Raw genomic sequence first — 17,882 nt, forward strand, 5'->3', positions numbered from 1 at the left:
CTTTTTCTATACCTCACCTTTTTGAAATGCTGAGTTCTACAACATACATTTCCTGCCAGTCTTTTTGAAAGTTTTGTTTGTTCTACACTTTGTGCTGTGGATCTCTTGGATCCCACAAGCACATGTGACATCTATATTTTTGAACTGGCTACTTTATTTTCTGTTCTAACTGCCCTATCTCTGATGCATATTAAATTTAAAAACAAAGGTAGCTTGTGTTTAAAAATAACATATTGTGAAAATGCATGCACTGTGTGCTGTTCGCACCAAGGATGTCACCGGAACAGAGTATGTGAAGTTATTTCCAAGTTCCACCAAAAGACCAACAAACAAAATCACATGAGGATTTGTGAATGAGAATCAAATAAAATCAAATTCTGTTTGCTCATATCCACTTATCATATATACATGAAAGAGAATGATTATTTCCTGATGTTTGATCTTTTGTATCGCTAATTGTGCACGAGACATTACTGCAGCACACCAAGTTTTAAAACACAATAATAAAAGATAATTAGTTTTGTGCTAGATATATACACATCATTTTTAATGGATATATACAGTTTGCAAGTTTAATTGTGCCACATAATGAAATTCAGTTGCTAAATTGAAGGTAATTCAGTCCTTGTTCAGTAGTCGAGTGAGTGTTACATTAAAAAACGCGGGCTGTTTGTTGCAGTTTCTCTTCCAGAGGTCTAATTGAGTGTGGTTTCTTCTATGACTATCATTGGTGAGAGCATAGTGAAATGATTTTTCATTTGGAGATAAGTTCCAGTGCGATGGACTGACACAAGAGATGTGTTATTAAGATTGAAAGTCAGGGATAAGAATATTTCGAGAAATTAAACTGTCAGGTAGTTTCATAGTTAACAATCCAGAATATTATCAAAATTTCTGGAAGTAGAAAATTTTCTGCAGTGCCCTTTCTGCCAGAACTGCTATTTGAGAAAGGTAGAGAATCAGGAAAAGTAGAGGAGAAGCAGTGACAAACAGAAACTTGGATACAGGCTTTGAATTTTTTCTGATGACACAGTTGGCAGAACATTTGTCACCATGGAAATAGTGAATAGGGTTCAAATCCCAGTCTGAATCACAGTTTTATTTTGCTAGTAAGTTTTATCATTGCAGAATGAAGTATCATTTTTCTTCTAAAAGTTAACTTTCCTTAAAAATAATTTGTTTAATGGACTGATGTTTGAAGAGACACTGATCAGACACTGGAAGAGTATAAATCTTCGCTATGTTCAAAAAAACTGTTCAAGCACTTATAGGGGTAGAATCAGATACGTTAATTTTAGATTTTAATGAATCGTAAGTATGTTGTAGAGACACCTGCCTGGAGTACCTGGTCAGGGGCTCTTCGTGTGAGAAAATTGATGTTGAAGTTTTGTAACTTTCGTGTTTTTTTAACCAGGTGACCATAGTGCAACATCTAAATTTCATGGGTGCCACGCTGACAGTACGTGTTCAAATCCCACTTGTGTGCTTTTGTTTTCTGTTGAACAATATGTCATTAAATAATGTGTGTTATGCAGGTTAATTGAAAAATAGTCTTTTGCCATATAAATTTCATTAATAAATCAGTCAGCAAACATTTTTTGATGTGTATGCAATTTGTTACAGAAAAGATTACAGGGTAATCTTGCTTGGTGTCGATTGCATCCCTTGCTATACTAGAATGCTAGAACATAATTCCGAGCCGTATTTGATGTAGAAGAAATGTGTAGAGCACCACACACATTTGATGAAAGCTACTGCTTTGAGTCACATGGATTTTTCAGAAATCACATTTCATTTAAATACAGAAAGATTGTTCTTTCTGATCAACTTTGATGTGGACCACTCTTATTTGAGTATTTCTGTGAAAGCATGTGCACTACCTTGGTGTAGAATTAAAGTATTTATTTTTATGGCATCTTCCCTTGAAATGGAAGTTCAGGTGCATTTTGAATTTTGTCACAAAAATTTTAACTTGCATGTAGAAATAAATATCACAGGTGTGCAAAAAGGAGTATGTTTGGCTGGGATAATTTTTATGGCACAGTTGCATGCTTTTCTTTCATGTACAAAGATTTATCGTAAAATGTCTGATCAATCTGCATTCCCCACCAATCAGTAAGGAAACAAATATTTCTTGTCCCACGTATGGAAGAATGAAAGTTTTTAAAAACTCTTTGTGCTGCATTTTAATGAACTTCCATAATTTTTTAATTTATGAGTCAATTCGTCAACTTTCAGTTGAACAATCTGACTAAATTTCCTAAATGGTTTTTGCATACATAAGAAAAGGTAAGGGCATATCTTTCCTGATGAAGCTATACTATACTGTATGGGATGACTAAGCTCAAATCGGTTTTCACCCATTGTTCCACAAGGGATCTATTATGTGTCGATGATAATAATAATAATAATAATAATAATAATAATAATAATTTTATTGTCATTTGGCTGATTACAGCAATAGACAAAGTCAAGAACATATATTTCTACGTAAACTACTATATTGATGTAAATTGGTTTACATAAAATAGGTACACATTAGAATACAGTATTTTCATCTTCAAACAATTCATCAGTGATGTAAAACGGATTGTTCACTAGTAGCTTATATAATTTAGCCATAAAAATATTTACAGGCAGTTCTTTAAAGTCAGCACTTCGTCTATTAAACATCCTTAGTCCAAGAACTAGGTAGGAGTTCTGCGATTTTGATAATCTATTATATGGCACATCTGCAGATGTTCTGTTTCTAGTATTATGGCTATGAATATCACTTCTCAACACAAAGTTAGAGACATTGTTTCTAATGTACAGTAAAACATTGTAGATGAATAAGTTTACTACTGAAAGACACTGCAATTTAATAAACAGAGGTTTACAATGTTCTGTTTTATCAGAATCCATTATTGTTCTTATTACTTTCTTCTGTAAAAGTAAAATGTCATTTACATGACAGCTACTACCCAACCGCAAGATTCCATAAGAGATGATGCTTTGGAAGAAGGCAAAATATGCTGATCCACATAGTCATTCGGAACATGTCTTTATAAATTTCTAATTAGGTAAATAACTCTTGAAAGCCTAACCAATATATTTTTAATGTGTGGTTCCTATGTCAATTTATTGTCAATAGTAACACCTAAAAATTTAACAGTTTCTAATCCTTGGTAGTTAGGAATCTCTTTGAGGCTAAAGTAAAGTGTCTGGGTTTTGTTTTCATTTAGTAAGAAGCCATTAGCTTTGAACCATAATGAAGACTGAGCAAGGGTATTTTCGGTCAGTGTTTCAGTGTACCTAGATCAGAGCTTTTATGTAGAAAACTTGTGTCATCAGCATACAATATTGTGTGAGAATTTATGAATAAGGGCAGGTCATTGATCATTAGTATAAACAGTCAAGGTCCAAGCACTGACCCTTGAGGCACTCCCTACCTAACATTAACCAGATTTGATTTCTCCCTACCAATGCACACAACTTGTTGATGGTTCTCTAGAAAAGATCTGAACATATTTATGCTGTTGTCATCAAAACCATAGTAAAAGTAGCTTATTCAGCACAGTGTCATGCTCTACACAGTCAAAGGCTCTGCTCAGGTCACAAAATTTAGCCTGGTCATAGTCCCTAGCCTAGAACACATCTAGGACTAATTTTACGAGGAAGTCCATTGCACCCATTGTGGATTTATCTTTCCTAAATCCAAACTGTTTATCACTAATTATATTTAGTTTACCCAAGTAGACACTAACTTGCTCATACATAATTGTTTCTAAAATTTTTGAAAAAACTGGTGTTATGGATATAGGTCCGTAACTAGTGGGACAGTTCTTTTCACCTTTTTTATATATGGGCACAACTCTAGAAATTATTAGTATGTCGGAGAACTTATTTTCAACTATGCATTTGTTAATACAAAAAGTGAAATGATAAATCACACAATCAATAACATCTTACAACAAACTACATGACATATCATAGTAATCAACAGTAACTGAAGGTTTGAAATTTTTTTAGGATATTATTTGGGCTCACTTCTGTGAAAGTGAAGTGCTTGGGGGAAGCTTTTCAAAGCAGCTGTCCATAATACCAAGTGCATTTTCAGGGAGTTTGTTTATTGAGCTACTGATTTCCTCATTGGACTGAATGCAATATTTATTAAATTCTTCTGGGGTAATGTTGATTTCCTCTTTGTGTTAAGTGTGTACAATGGAGTTTATTACACTCCAGGCCTTTTTGCATTTAATGTTAGATTTTTCAATGTTTACTATGTTATGCAGTTTCTTTGCTTCATTTATTGCCTTCCTATACGTGTATTTAGCTTTAGCATACAGTTCTTTATCCAGTTCTGATATACTGGTTTTGTACAGACTAGAATACAGCATAACAGTATTTTTCAGTTGTCCTAACTGTGGAGTGTACCATTCCTTCGTTTTCCTTTTCTTGTAATTACTACTAATATCACTGTAAATTTTTTCAGAGGGATCTTATTTTCAAATATACTTAAAAATATGGAGAAAAACTTGGTGAAAACAATATCAGCTGAACAGTGTTGAAGCCTAATAAGACATGTGTCCCAACTGAAATAAGTGAGGGCATATCTAAACCTATCCATTCTATCTCTGCTCACTGGTCTAGTAATCAAAATTTTAGATTCTGGTTTGGTGCAGTCTGGAGTTAAATTATTAAGACTAAGATATACTGCATCATGGTCTGAGAAAGGGAAACTAATTACATCAGTGGACATACAAGTTCTCTTAATATTTGTAAATATGTTGTCTAGATAGGATGAGCCTCTGGTAGGTTTGCAGTTAACATAATCAAAACTTGAATTGATATCCCCTCCAATGACAATATTGTATTTTTTCCATTTCGGTATACATATGTACATTAAGAGTTCCTCAAGTTTCTGCAGAAAGATATGGAGGTCACCACTAGGTGACCTGTACACTACTACTACTTCTACTACCATTAGCTCTCAGTTACTAGACCTGATATTTCAAAATGCATTTCATCACAAAGGGTATTGAGATCTATCCTGCCACAGTTTGGTGCAAGAGGTGTTTTTGCATATATTGCTACCCCACCACTTAAGTGCAGATTTCTGCAATAGCAACTAAGTAGTGTGTAATCGTCCAATACTTTGTATCCAAGCTCATCCTCTTTACACCAGTGTTCACTTAAACATAGAATATCTACCACATTTTCATTTGAAAATTCGTTGACTATTAAGTTTTTATCTGCCATACCCTGAATGTTGAGGTAGCATATTTTAAACTCTACTTTAGGCATTTCTTTTTTTTTGCATATTCTCTTAGTTGACATGACCTAATGTTACTGCATGAAAGTTGACCAGGCTGGTAGCAGGCTTGATTAGTATCAGCTACGTAATCAAGGTCAAAATGAGGAGTGAGTACTTTCGTTTGTATCTGGGAGCCTTCCACAGCTGCTAATACTTCGTATATTGTTGAAAACTCTTGGGAGCTGTCCAAACATTGAGAATTTTAAATGTGAACCACAAACCTAATACACATTGGCAAAAGTTTGCTGTAATGATTGATTTATTAATCAAATTGCCTCAGCAAAAAATGACTATTTTTCAGTAATTTTGCTTGACATATATTTTTAATGATATTTTGTACAATGAAATAAGTGGGCAAAACATGCAAGCAGGGTTTAAACACATACCACCAGTGTGGTAACCATGAATCTTAGCTATTGCACTACACTCACTGGGTCAAAACATGACTAACGTTAAGGGTGGAGGAAGTATGCGTAAAACTTTCACATCGATTTTCTTGGAAACTAGGGGCCTTCACATGAAAAGCCACTAGTGAAATACTCAGGAGAGGTCCCTCTACAAAACAGCTAAGGCTCATCAAAATCATGATCAACAGTTCTGATGGTCCTTTTGTCAGACGTTGGGGGGAATCCTTGGAGATAGGAGGTGATACGGATAGCCGTTATGGTAATTGCTTCTATGGTCTTATTGGTTTTGAACAAAATTACTCTTACTTTGCCGTTTCTTCATCTTACTAGCAGTTCATTTATAGTTTTATAATGACTTGCGGTCTTTTGATGTAATTAAATCTCCCTTATCTAGGAAGTTTTTGAGCAGCCTGGGAAGAATACACACAGAAGCTGCAAAATGCCTCCAATACTTCATCAGTGTTTCATTTCAAATAACAGAGTTGTAACAAAGTGAAGCAGTATGTAGGAATGTTTCCCCCATGTCCGAAATGAAACTTTTAAGAGTGCCTTTAAGGGCTCAAGAGCATAACAATATATTTCTATTATGAGAAATTGCTCTTAGTTAATCTAAAAAACTGTAATCTCATATTCTATCACAACAAGCAGATTTAACTGTGTATGCAGTAAAAAGAAGAAAGTATAAATCTGCAATTAAAAGGAAAAGAGCAGAATATATTGAGGAAGAGGCAAGAAAATTATCACTAGATGCAGATTCAGGCCCATTCACACCAGTGAGGAAGAAAGTCTCACCCACAACAAAAGAAATCCATATGAAGAAATAAGAAACACATTTCCTGGAAATATTGAACAAACAGGAAATAGACAAGGTATATGAAATGGAAGCAATGGAGACCACATACATCTTTGAATTAAAAACGACTGCTGTACTCATAAAAGCAATCAAAGAAAGAAGAAACAAGAAAATGGTGGGTCCATGCAACATATAATGAAACATCTCAAAGACTCCATTGAAAGCATAGAGAACTATAAAGAGTAAGGGGGCTGAGCATTCCCAGATCTGTTCCAAGGAGTCATGCTAGAAAATGCTCTTTCAGTGTATTTACAAAAATACTCAACATAAGACTACTTGATACATTCGAGGGAAATGTCCTGGAATGCTAATTTGGCTTAATGAATGGCAAGAGCACGATACAGGCAGTGAAATACTTAAGGGACCAGGTAGAAGACACATTGAGGCACCAAAGAGGAAAGTACTACATAGTTTTCATAGATCTCAAGAAACTGTTTGACTTAGTAAATAGAGAAGGAATAACCAGAGATGGAGACTCGCTAGTGAGAGGTATACAGACATGCCCTCAGCAAAAACTGATCCAAATAAACAACAGTGTTGAAATCTCTGAGAAAAGATGAATGGAGATCTTCAAGGAAGTCCTACAAGTGCAGCATTGTTCAACATCTATACATCAGTTGTGACAAATATAACAGAGGAAGACTCAAAAGCAGGAGCGATTTTGTATGCAGACGACATGGTGATAGGATCAGCAGTAAGAGAGTATGTACAGAAAGCACTACAAAGACTAGAGATTTGGGCAAAGGAAAATGACATAAAGGTAAACAAAGAACAAAGAGAAGACTGTTCAAACGATATTCAGGAAGGGCGGAAAAATATCACCCAAAGTTAGTATAACTTTCTACTATGAACCTCAAGAAATAGTAGGGAAATACAAATTTTAAAAATGAATTTGAACATTATATATTATATATAAATACCTGTGAATTACGTTAGATGCAACAGCATCTTCTTTTGGTACGCATGTTCAGGAAAGAGCAGCAGTAGCAGCAGCCGCCATCAAAAACCTTGTGCAATATCCCAAACATGATCGATATATGAACAAGCACAGTGATGACACTATTCAAAGTGACAGTGGCAGTAGTCATAACATAATGAATAGAGATTATATGGGAAAAATTTGAGTTCAGTAGTATGATAAGAACAGAAAAAAACCGAGATGATGATCTCAAAATGGATATTGGGAGTGGGAAAAACAGTACTACCCTGACATAGGTATGAACTCAAGAAAGAAACTTATTTCATTGAGGACCTTAGGTTGCAATACTGGCTACCTCCCACAGGACCCTATCAGGAAATGATTAACATCATGAATCATAAGGAGGAGGAGATTGATCTAGAGTTCAACAGCACACCAGCCATGCTGGACGATAGCTGGGCCAGAGAATATAGGAACCAGAGAAATGTAGCAACAAGACATCTCAATAGATGTTTTTCATCATAAAATATGTATCAACAACAAATTCCATGAACCAACTGAAGAGTCTAAATGTGTGCTGTACAGACATCGATGTAAAAAATACCAGATTATAACTTGTAGATAGATTGGAAACTATAACAGACTATAGCAAAGACTAAAACTTGTATATTAATACTCAATCTGAGTGTACTTTTCTTATTAATAATACTATCACAAAAAGTTGTTCTTATGATATGACTAGCGGTTGTGGCAGCTGACACAGCGTACTACAAAGGTTAAAACTCTTTTGAGTGGTTCCTTAATTGCGTCAGGTGTCTGTGGTAAATGATGGGCTGGACAAGCTGTACTGCCACGTTGTTGTGAGAGGGAAGGAGAGCCGCTGCTGCAGAACAAAGTACAGTCTTGTTACCATATTGGTCAATGAAAATGTCTACTAAAATAGGGTCATTAACAGTTGTCAAAACAAAAAACTCGTTTAAATGATCTCAAAGTTTCCTTGTATGTTTGATGTAGCCACTCCAGTGTATAAAGACTAAAACATGAAAGACAGGGCTTGGAAGGAATGTGTGGAATTCATAGAGAAGTCAATTAAGAATAATACTGTGTGCACTCTGTTTATATGGTATATTAGTGAAATGGAGAATAGTTACATGAAATAACCTAAACAGAATAAAATGAAGTTTCAGGAACTCTGAGTGTGACATTGATGGTCATTAAAATTACTTTGATTGTCAGCAATTGTAGCTAGGTGGGTAAAGGATGTCATCATATTTGCATTCAGTTGAAAGACCTTATCTCCTACAAGACCACGTGGCAAATAATTGCCAGAATGAAACTTCCTGGCAGATTGCCAGAATTTATAAGTTTACAGATAGATGGTAACACCTTACTACCTAAGGTAACCCTGTATTTAATTCCAAGTTCTATTGTGTCTTCTTTTCTGCAATGTGGAACATTGAGTGAAAATTAATTTGTAATTGGGGAAATAGTCTTCATAATTGAAGAACAGGGAGCCACTGTTGACAAGGCAAAAAATTCACCGATGCTCTCTGCCAATAGCTCAAACACAATCTGGGAAATTCTGTTTGCACTGGAATTCTTCTGACTTCCTTCTAATTGTTAGATGACAATGGCTACAGGAGCATAGGCATGAATTTCATTTGAAGCATTGACATAACGCCTTGTATGATTCTGCTGATGTAAATGTGAAATGTTTTAAATGTGAACACCAGTTATCGACGTGGTGTACTTGTTGCCATGAACCAAGAAATAAAACAAAACCAAATTAAAATTTAAAAAACTAGAATGTAAATGCACATGAATCAACGAAACAATGTATTGAGTCAGTGTGCACTCTACTCTAGAATAGAAGACAATAGATTATCTGTACAGAATTACAGAATGTGGTGAAGTGATAACAAATAGTTAATGGTGTCACACTGTTAGTCCAGTGAAACTGTCAGAAAAAAAGCCTTTACCTTGCAAAAGGTGGGGTAGAAGATTTTATTTTTTTAACTCGTTCATATTGTTGGAAAGGTTATAAAACGAAGTTTTGCCAACAAAATTTCTCTTGGGAAAACTTTCCTCAGTCAAAAAACTTGGAAAATTTCGGCCTTTTTTCAGTTTTTTTCAAAATATCTCAGTTTCATTTGCTCCAATCGCTTTAACGTCTATTTTCTTTTTTAAAGAGCACAAAATTCTCTACAAATTTGATTCTTACCATTTTTTCTACTCCCAGTATCTAAGGCACTACAGCACGTCAAAAAATACCATTTTTTTCAAAATTCGAGCAAAGTGGCTAATTACCTAATTTTTGAACACTGTTATTTCAGTTTCTATTTGTGTAGTATAAACATATTACTCATCATGTTATTCATTGGAATTTACCATCTCACTCTGCTGCAGGGCCAGGACAAACAGCATCATATTCGGTAACTACGAACACATTCACGTCGGATTGCATGAAGTTTATTTGTGTTACAATATATAATATGATTGCATGCATACGCCGTACATTTTCTACGGTTGATTGACGTTAATGATCAGTTATAAGAAAAAGTATGTAGGAATTGTTCTTTAGCGGACAAAAGCGTATTTATTCTTTGGCCTTCGTTCCAGTGGAAGATGTGAAGTCAGGTGGACTGAGTAAATTTTTTTGTCATTGATGGAGGGTACCGTATCCACTAAGTGACTTGGACTCGAAATGTTTGATTAAAGTCAATAGCCCAAAGCTATGATTCTTACCTGCAACGTCATTTTGTATCTCAATTTCCTATTGTATTTGATGGATATCCATGTGAGGGAGACAAATGTAGCACAAAGAGTGCTGAGAGGATTCGTAGGTCCAAAAAACATTCTTTGGTTGACATTGTGGTTGAATCAGTGATGGTGAACAAAGTCCCTCAGGACAAGTTCTTGTACAACGAACGAAACAAGATGCATTTGATCACACTTCTTAAAAAGGAATTTCTGGAGTGCAGCATTGAATTGCTCCAGGCACAAGAAGATGCTGACGGTATGATTGTAACATCTGCCATTTCAAGAACCAAAGATTTTGGAAGTGTTCTCATTGTAGGAGAAGATGTTGACCTGCTTTTGCTCATGACCAGTTTGGGGCAAGGCATTGAAAACTTATTTTTCTTAAAGCCAGGAAGAAGAAATGCAGAAGACAAGTGGTTTTCCACTGCAGCTTACAAGTTTGACAGTGAATATATTCTGTTCACTTACGCCTTTAGCGGATGTGATACAACATCCGCTTTTTTTGGTCAAGGAAAAATTAAGTGCTGCAATATTGTTGTGGAAAATGAACACCTAACCTCAGCCCTTTGCACGTTCAATAAACCACATGCTACCCGTGTAGAAATAATAACAGCAGGATAACAAGTTACTATCGCATTGTATAGTGGAGGTGTCAGCAGTTCCCACACACTAGACCATTTGCGGTACCAGCTTTTCGCCAAGTCTGCCACAAAAAGCAAACTGAATCTTGCACGGTTGCCACCTACACAAGATGCTGCACAACATCATTCGTTGCGGACTTACGAACAAGTCCAAAGTTGGATGGGAAACTGGAAACCTCCAGAGAAATGGGGCTGGAATCACAGTGACCACGGTCCAATACTCGTTATAATGAGCCAAGATCCAGCACCTGAAGCATTTCTTCACATTGTTTCATGCTCATGCAAGCTGAACTGTGGCAGAGTGTGATCCTGCAGAAAAGCGGGTTTGAAATGTTCTTCAATTTGTAAGAAATGTATTTGGGTCAACTGTGAAAACGTGCAAAATTTTTATATGAAGACAGTGAAGAAGATGTTATGGAGGATGCTGGCGAAACCGCTGGCGAAATCAACGAACTTGCTGAGGCTGACTCGCTGTTTAAAGAAGAGGTCAATCTGGGATCAACTATATGTACAGACCCTGAATCCGTAACTCAAGGTATTTCTGGTGACACTGAGGAACCTGGCCCATCAAAACGTTGGAAGTGATGCTCATATCTGTCTCAAGTGCGCTAAAGTGTGATATTACAAGTATTGCGCACCCAGAACTGTCAACATTTTTTAGTAACTGACAATGCATTTTAATTTTAATAAAGCTACTTATTTTTAATGTCAACTGTGTGGCTTTTATACACAAGAATAATTACCTACCTAATTAGGTTGGCTATTGCAGCTAATAATAGTTCAGTTTCCTGAGACAAATTATTTTGTGTGTGTGTGTGTGTGTGTGTGTGTGTGTGTGTGTGTGTGTGTGTGTGTGTTTTAATGATGTATTTTTATATTTATAGTTTTACAAATACCAGGGCTGAGGTGGCCCATAGTGAACTTCAGGTAGTGATGTAAGAATCACAATAGTTGGGTGACCAGCAATCCTCATGTTGCATACAGAGAAATTGAATACCTGAAAATGAGGTGGTAAATTCCAACATATAACATGATGTATAATGTATTTATACTACACAAACAGAAACAGAAAAAATAGTGTTCTAAAATAAGGTATCTTGCCACTATGCTCAAAATTTGAAAAATTGGTATTTTTTGAGGCGCTGTAGCGCCTTAGATATTGGGAGTAGAAAAAAATGGAAAGAATCAAATTTGTAGAGAATTTTGTGCTCTTTAAAAAAGAAAATAGACGTTAAAGCGATTGGAGCAAATGAAACTGAGATATTTTGAAAAAAACTGAAAAAAGGCCGAAATTTTCCAAGTTTTTTGACTGAGGAAAGTTTTCCCAAGCGAAATTTTGTTGGTAAAACTTTGTTTTCTAATCTTTGCAACCATATGAACGAGTTGAAAAAATATTCTCTTCTACCCCACCTTTTGCAAGGTATATCTGCAATTTGACTGGACTATATAGCAAACGGTTGTACGTCAAGATGGGCATTAAAAAACTTAAATGAGGAAACAAACTTTATTTTCCAGTTTAAGTCACGGTAAAAAATAGATGCTGATACACTGTTAATTTCATTTTACACCACCACAGTATAGTGCAACATTTAGCATTATGATGTCGGCACTCGATAATGATGATGCAAAACAAAATGGTATGGTTTTGCAGTTTTGGGGACCTAGATGCATCAAAAGAGAAACTAATATTAAGAAATTGAACCTGTTATACACTGAAGCACCAAAGAAACTGGTATAGGCATGCATATTCAAATACAGAGATATGTAAACAGGCAGAAGATGGCGGCGCGGTCAACAATGCCTATATAAGACAACAAGTGTCTGGCGCAGTTGTTAGATCGGTTACTACTGCTGAAATGGCATTTTATCAAGATTTAAGTGAGTTTGAATGTGGTTTTGTAGTCGGCGCATGAGCAATGGGACACAACATCTCTGAGGTAGCAGTGAAGTGGGGATTTTGCCGTATGACCATTTCACTAGTGTATCGTGAATATCAGGAATCCAGTAAAACATCGAATCTCCGACATGGCTGTGGCTGGAAAAAGATCCTGCAAGAACAGGACCAACAGAGACTGAAGAGAATCGTTCAGTGTGACAGAAGCGCAAGCCTTCCGCAAATTTCTGCAGATTTCTGGTCTGGGCCATCAACAAGTGTCAGCATGTGAACCATTCACTGAAACAACATCGATATGAGTTTTGGAGCTGAAGGCCCACTCATGTACCCTTGATGACTACATGACACAAAGGTTTATGCCTCACCTGGGCCCATCAACACCGACATTGGACTATTGATGACTGCAAACATGTTGCCTGGTCGGACAAGTCTCATTTCAAATTGTGTCGAGCAGGTGGACGTGTACGGGTATGGAGACAACCTCATGAATCTATGGACCCTGCATGTCAGCAGGAGACTGTTCAAGCTAGTGGAGGCTCTGTAATGGTGTAGGTCGTGTGCAGTTGGAGTGATGTGGGACCCCTGATATGTCTAGATATGACTGTGACAGGTGACATGTACATAAGCATCCTGTCTGATCACCTGCATCCATTCATGTCAATTGTGCATTCCAACGGACGTAGGCAATTCCAGCAGGACAATGTGACACCCCATACACCCAGAATTGCTACAGAGTGGCTCCAGGAACAATCTTCTGAGTTAAAACACCTCGCTGTCCACCAAACACTTCAGACATGAACATTATTGAGCATATTTGGGATGCCTTGCAAAGTGCTGTTCAGAAGAAATCTCCACCCCCTTATATTCATATGGATTTATGGACACTCTTGCAGGATTCATGGTGTCAGTTCCCTCCAGAACTACTTCAGAGATTAATCGACTCCATGTCACAACATGTTGTGGCACTTCTGCGTGCTCATGGGGACCCTACACGATATTAGGCAGGTGTACCAGTTTCTTTGGGTCTTCAGTGTGTAATTACAATGCTGATTTATTTTTCAGAAGTATTGTAATGACCATCAATATACTAACACCAGACACTAATGTGGATGAAAGATATCACTGTAAATGGTCGTAGATTAGAAAATTGTAATTAACCTACTCTGAATTTCAGTCCACGTGTTCAGGAACATGCAAGGCATCTATGGCATCAGTGCCTTTAAGTGAAATGGATTTACTTCTGAACTGAATTGTTATTCCATGTGAAAGTAATAACAAAATGTTACTTACATTTCATCCACAATGGCGTTTACACCAAAATGCGTTAGGTGTAAAGTAGTCATTTCTGAGATGAAAGTGATATGAAATCTGTGCCTTAAGTGTACATGCTTAACCAACACCAAAATACAGGTTGCACATAAAGTTCGGGAACTCTTTCAGTTGTGTATTGCACAAAAACTAAACAGTGTACAGATGTCATACATATTGCATTTTGAAGAGAAACTCTGGAAGTTTTTTTACAAACATTTGATATGCGAACCATGAGTGACCTAGCAGATGTCAATACAGTAATTGAATTCTTGCCATACCCATCCCAGCATGGCTCGTTGACTGTGGCAATCGCTTCTTGTATTCTCTCCTGGAGCTCTGCTGCATTGCATGGTAGAGGCAATACATACATCTGATCTTTAATGTGTCCCCATAGAAAAAACTCACGTGGAGTGAAATATGGTGATCGGGGAGGCCATTTCATGAAACAGCTGTCCCCTTCTGTAGCATGGCCGATCAGTTGATGCGGCAGCTCCGTGTTAGGTACCCAGGAACTTTACGATGAAAGTGGGGTAGAGCCCCATCCTGCTGAAAGATGAACAGAAAGTCTGATTGCATTTGAGGCATCAACCATTGTTGCAACATGTCCAAGTAGGAATATCCAATGACAGTGCTCTTGTTGAAGAAGAATGGCCCATACAGTTTTCGCCCATGACAAGACACAAAAAACATTTACCTTTGGGGAATCACAATCAAATTCAATGCATTCATGTGGCTGCTTTGTGCCCAGATTTGACAATTATGCCTGTTCACTTTCCCATTAGTGTGAAAAGTGGCTTCGTCACTAAAAATTAAGCTATCAATAATGCCATCGCCATCCTCATTCAGTTTTTGCAACTGCGAACAAAACTCAAAATGGTTGTCTTTGTTGTCATCATTGAGCTTCTGCACTAGCTCCCATTTGAATGGTTTCATAGACTTTCCACACTCATTGGAGCCATTTTGAGTTCTCAGGATGCACAATGCACCGATTTCTTTGGACTCCTTATGAATGTCTCTTGAACGTGCTCCACATTCACTTCACTCACATTGGGACGTCCGCTTCTCTTTGCCGGGCACAAGCAACCCATCGTAATGATTTTGTTGTGCCAGTGGTAAATGACCTTCCTTGTTGGTGGCTCCTTACCATACTTGGTTCTAAACATCCATTGAACATCTGTAGCACACTTGTTTTTGTGAAACTGCAACACACAGATAGCTCGCTCCGCACCTGAACTTGCCATGATTTGCAACTAGTGCTGACTATTGGCAAATTACCAACCTATGCTGTGGCAGTATACATGAAAAAAAATTGACATATTTATAGTATCTGTACAATGTTTAGTTCTTGTGCAATAAATAATTGAAAGTGTTCACAGACTTTATGTACACCCTGTATATAAAAACTGTGAATGATAATTATACAAAACTAAGATATTACACTAATGGGAGAGAAGAGCATTATATTTCTGCAAACTTCACAAATTGATGATTCACAGGAAATGAACTGATTGTAAATTTGGTAAAGACTATGTATGCAGTGTTCAGAGATGAAGGCTGTGCACATGAATTTAGAGGTTGATGATACAAATTTGGAAGAAGTACAATCAACTAGATTCTTAGGCATTACTGTGGACAATGAGCTGGTAGGAAACAGCATATTATCTCTGTTTGTAAGAAATTCAGCTCTTCCATATTCGTAATGAAGCAGCTGTTACAATATACAGACAGACAGCTTCTGTGCACAGTATACCATCGATTGTTTGAACTGAACTGTACCTGTAATATGGAGTGACAGTGTGTGGAAACTCCAACATTCAAGAAACAAAAAGTGTGTTCACATTACAATAAAAAGCATTTAGAATCATCCTAAGTAGAAGGACATCTGAAATATGCAGAACAGCTTCAAAAATCTATTCATGTTAACTTTTACATCTTTTTACATGTATAAAACAACAATAAACATGCCAAAAGATGGTTCACAGTGGATTACAACTGCCAGTGTACACACCCACAACACATGGAGAAATAACAATATACGAAGCACACCGCAGTGACTGACAGTTCATGGAAAAGTACCTCAGTACTCGACTGTCAAGCTGCTAAGAAGTCAGCCTTGAAAACTTGTGTGGTAATATACATGCAGTAATGTTCCAAAGAAACCTAAAGACTCTCTGGTGGAAAAGGAATTCTACACCTTTAAAAGAGTGTATCTGCAAAATTAAAGTTGTTTATATTGTTTCTTACACTCAGTAATGTCAGAGGTTTTATGTTTCTTGACTTGTCCTGTATTACACTTACATTTACCATACCTTTTACAATAGCCATTGTAATCCTACAGGATCAAGTAAAATTCAATTCAGTTCAACTAACCACAATTCAGTTCAAGCAAATGCAATGGTTTTGAATCATGTGAAATCAGGTATACTGATGTCCTTTTTTTCCTATTGAAAGTGGAACTTTAAGTCTGCTGTCTTGCTTCTTTTAAATACAGATAATTTTACAGCAGGAAAATCAGGAAACTCTGCACAGGAATCACTCATTAAACAACCACCTTGAATGTGATGATCAGAGTTGTCAGCTGCATCCTAGGAGCTGCACCTTGAAGATTAGAAAAGGTTCCTTGGCATGAATCAATGTAGTGGATTTTTGTAGGTGTTCTTGTGCCATCATTCTGTATGTTGAACAGCAACAACAAATAACAAATGAACTCTTCCTTGTATAAAACTACCCATAACTTTCAACTTGAGCTATCCCTGGTTGATAATTAGCATTTTTACATAGTACTAGTCAGAATGTATTTTTATTAGTTAAAAGGAAAGAGGGAAGCTGTGTCAAAGACTGATGTTTTTACGTTCATTAGGGTTTAGAGGGCATTGTGTGTACATTAAAATCTGTTAAGCAGTTGTGAAATGGGATGCTATTGGTGGGAACCTGAAGTTCCCAATAAGTGAGAAACTTGCAGAAAGCTGCAAAAGCCTTAGAGAGTATGCCATTGAGACTGAGCTCCATACCCCATTAAATTACAGTAAAGGTATTGTGACATGGAGGGACTTGGTGGCCATCTCCAAAGAAGACCTGAAAGTTGAGTGGGCCCAGGAAGACATTGTAGACATGCAGAACATTATGAAAAGATGGGAGGGATCTGATTAAATCTGACTCTTTCATCCTCACTTTTAATAGCACAAAACTCCCAGAACATATTAGGGCAGGTTTTATTTGATTAACCGAGCAACCCTACATACCAAACCCAATGCACCCTTTTTAATGCCAGCCCTGTCTGGAGTACCCTGTCTGGAGTAGGGACTGCTGTGTCTTCCTTGAAGAACAGGAGATACTGGGGTCAAGTACAAGACAGATTCCCTATGGTAAGGCCAAGAAGATATATAAGGCCATGCAGCAATGTTCACTACCTCCTTTGCTTCAGTTGTTAAACAGCCTATTCAGAAGGCTGATGCTACTATACAAATGGAGGTTGTTAGTGTCAGCACTGGTACTTAGGTTTGTCAGTGCACTTGTGCTGCTTCAGTTACTTAAAAGCTTACACTTCCTCCCAGAACATTAGACAAGGCTGTGGTAGCCAGCATTGTGGAGCTCTCTGCTCCTCCAAAGGTTTAGTCTGGTTGACTGTCCAGTGTGCCGCCACCACGGCCATAGTTGTGGCTCCAAAGTCTATACAGGTAAAGAATTGATGACAAAGGCAAAGACCGAGCCACTGATGGAGACTTAGGGTAAGCAGTCTGACAGTTTTGATGTTGCTCTCTCTTACATTTCCCATGATTCATCTTCGGAGTTGATGGAGCG

The 17,882-nt window shown here is 37.1% G+C and overlaps 1 protein-coding gene across 1 annotated transcript in view; it reads left to right on the top strand.

Annotated features, from left to right (window-relative positions):
• The window catches only part of LOC124555420 (metalloendopeptidase OMA1, mitochondrial-like), a 100,941-nt gene that overhangs the window by 31,652 nt on the left and 51,407 nt on the right, over positions 1 to 17,882 (top strand). The gene's annotated exons all lie outside the window — the stretch shown is intronic.

Source organism: Schistocerca americana, chromosome X, assembly GCF_021461395.2.
Source record: "Schistocerca americana isolate TAMUIC-IGC-003095 chromosome X, iqSchAmer2.1, whole genome shotgun sequence".
In the NCBI taxonomy this organism is placed as follows: Eukaryota; Metazoa; Arthropoda; class Insecta; order Orthoptera; family Acrididae; genus Schistocerca; species Schistocerca americana.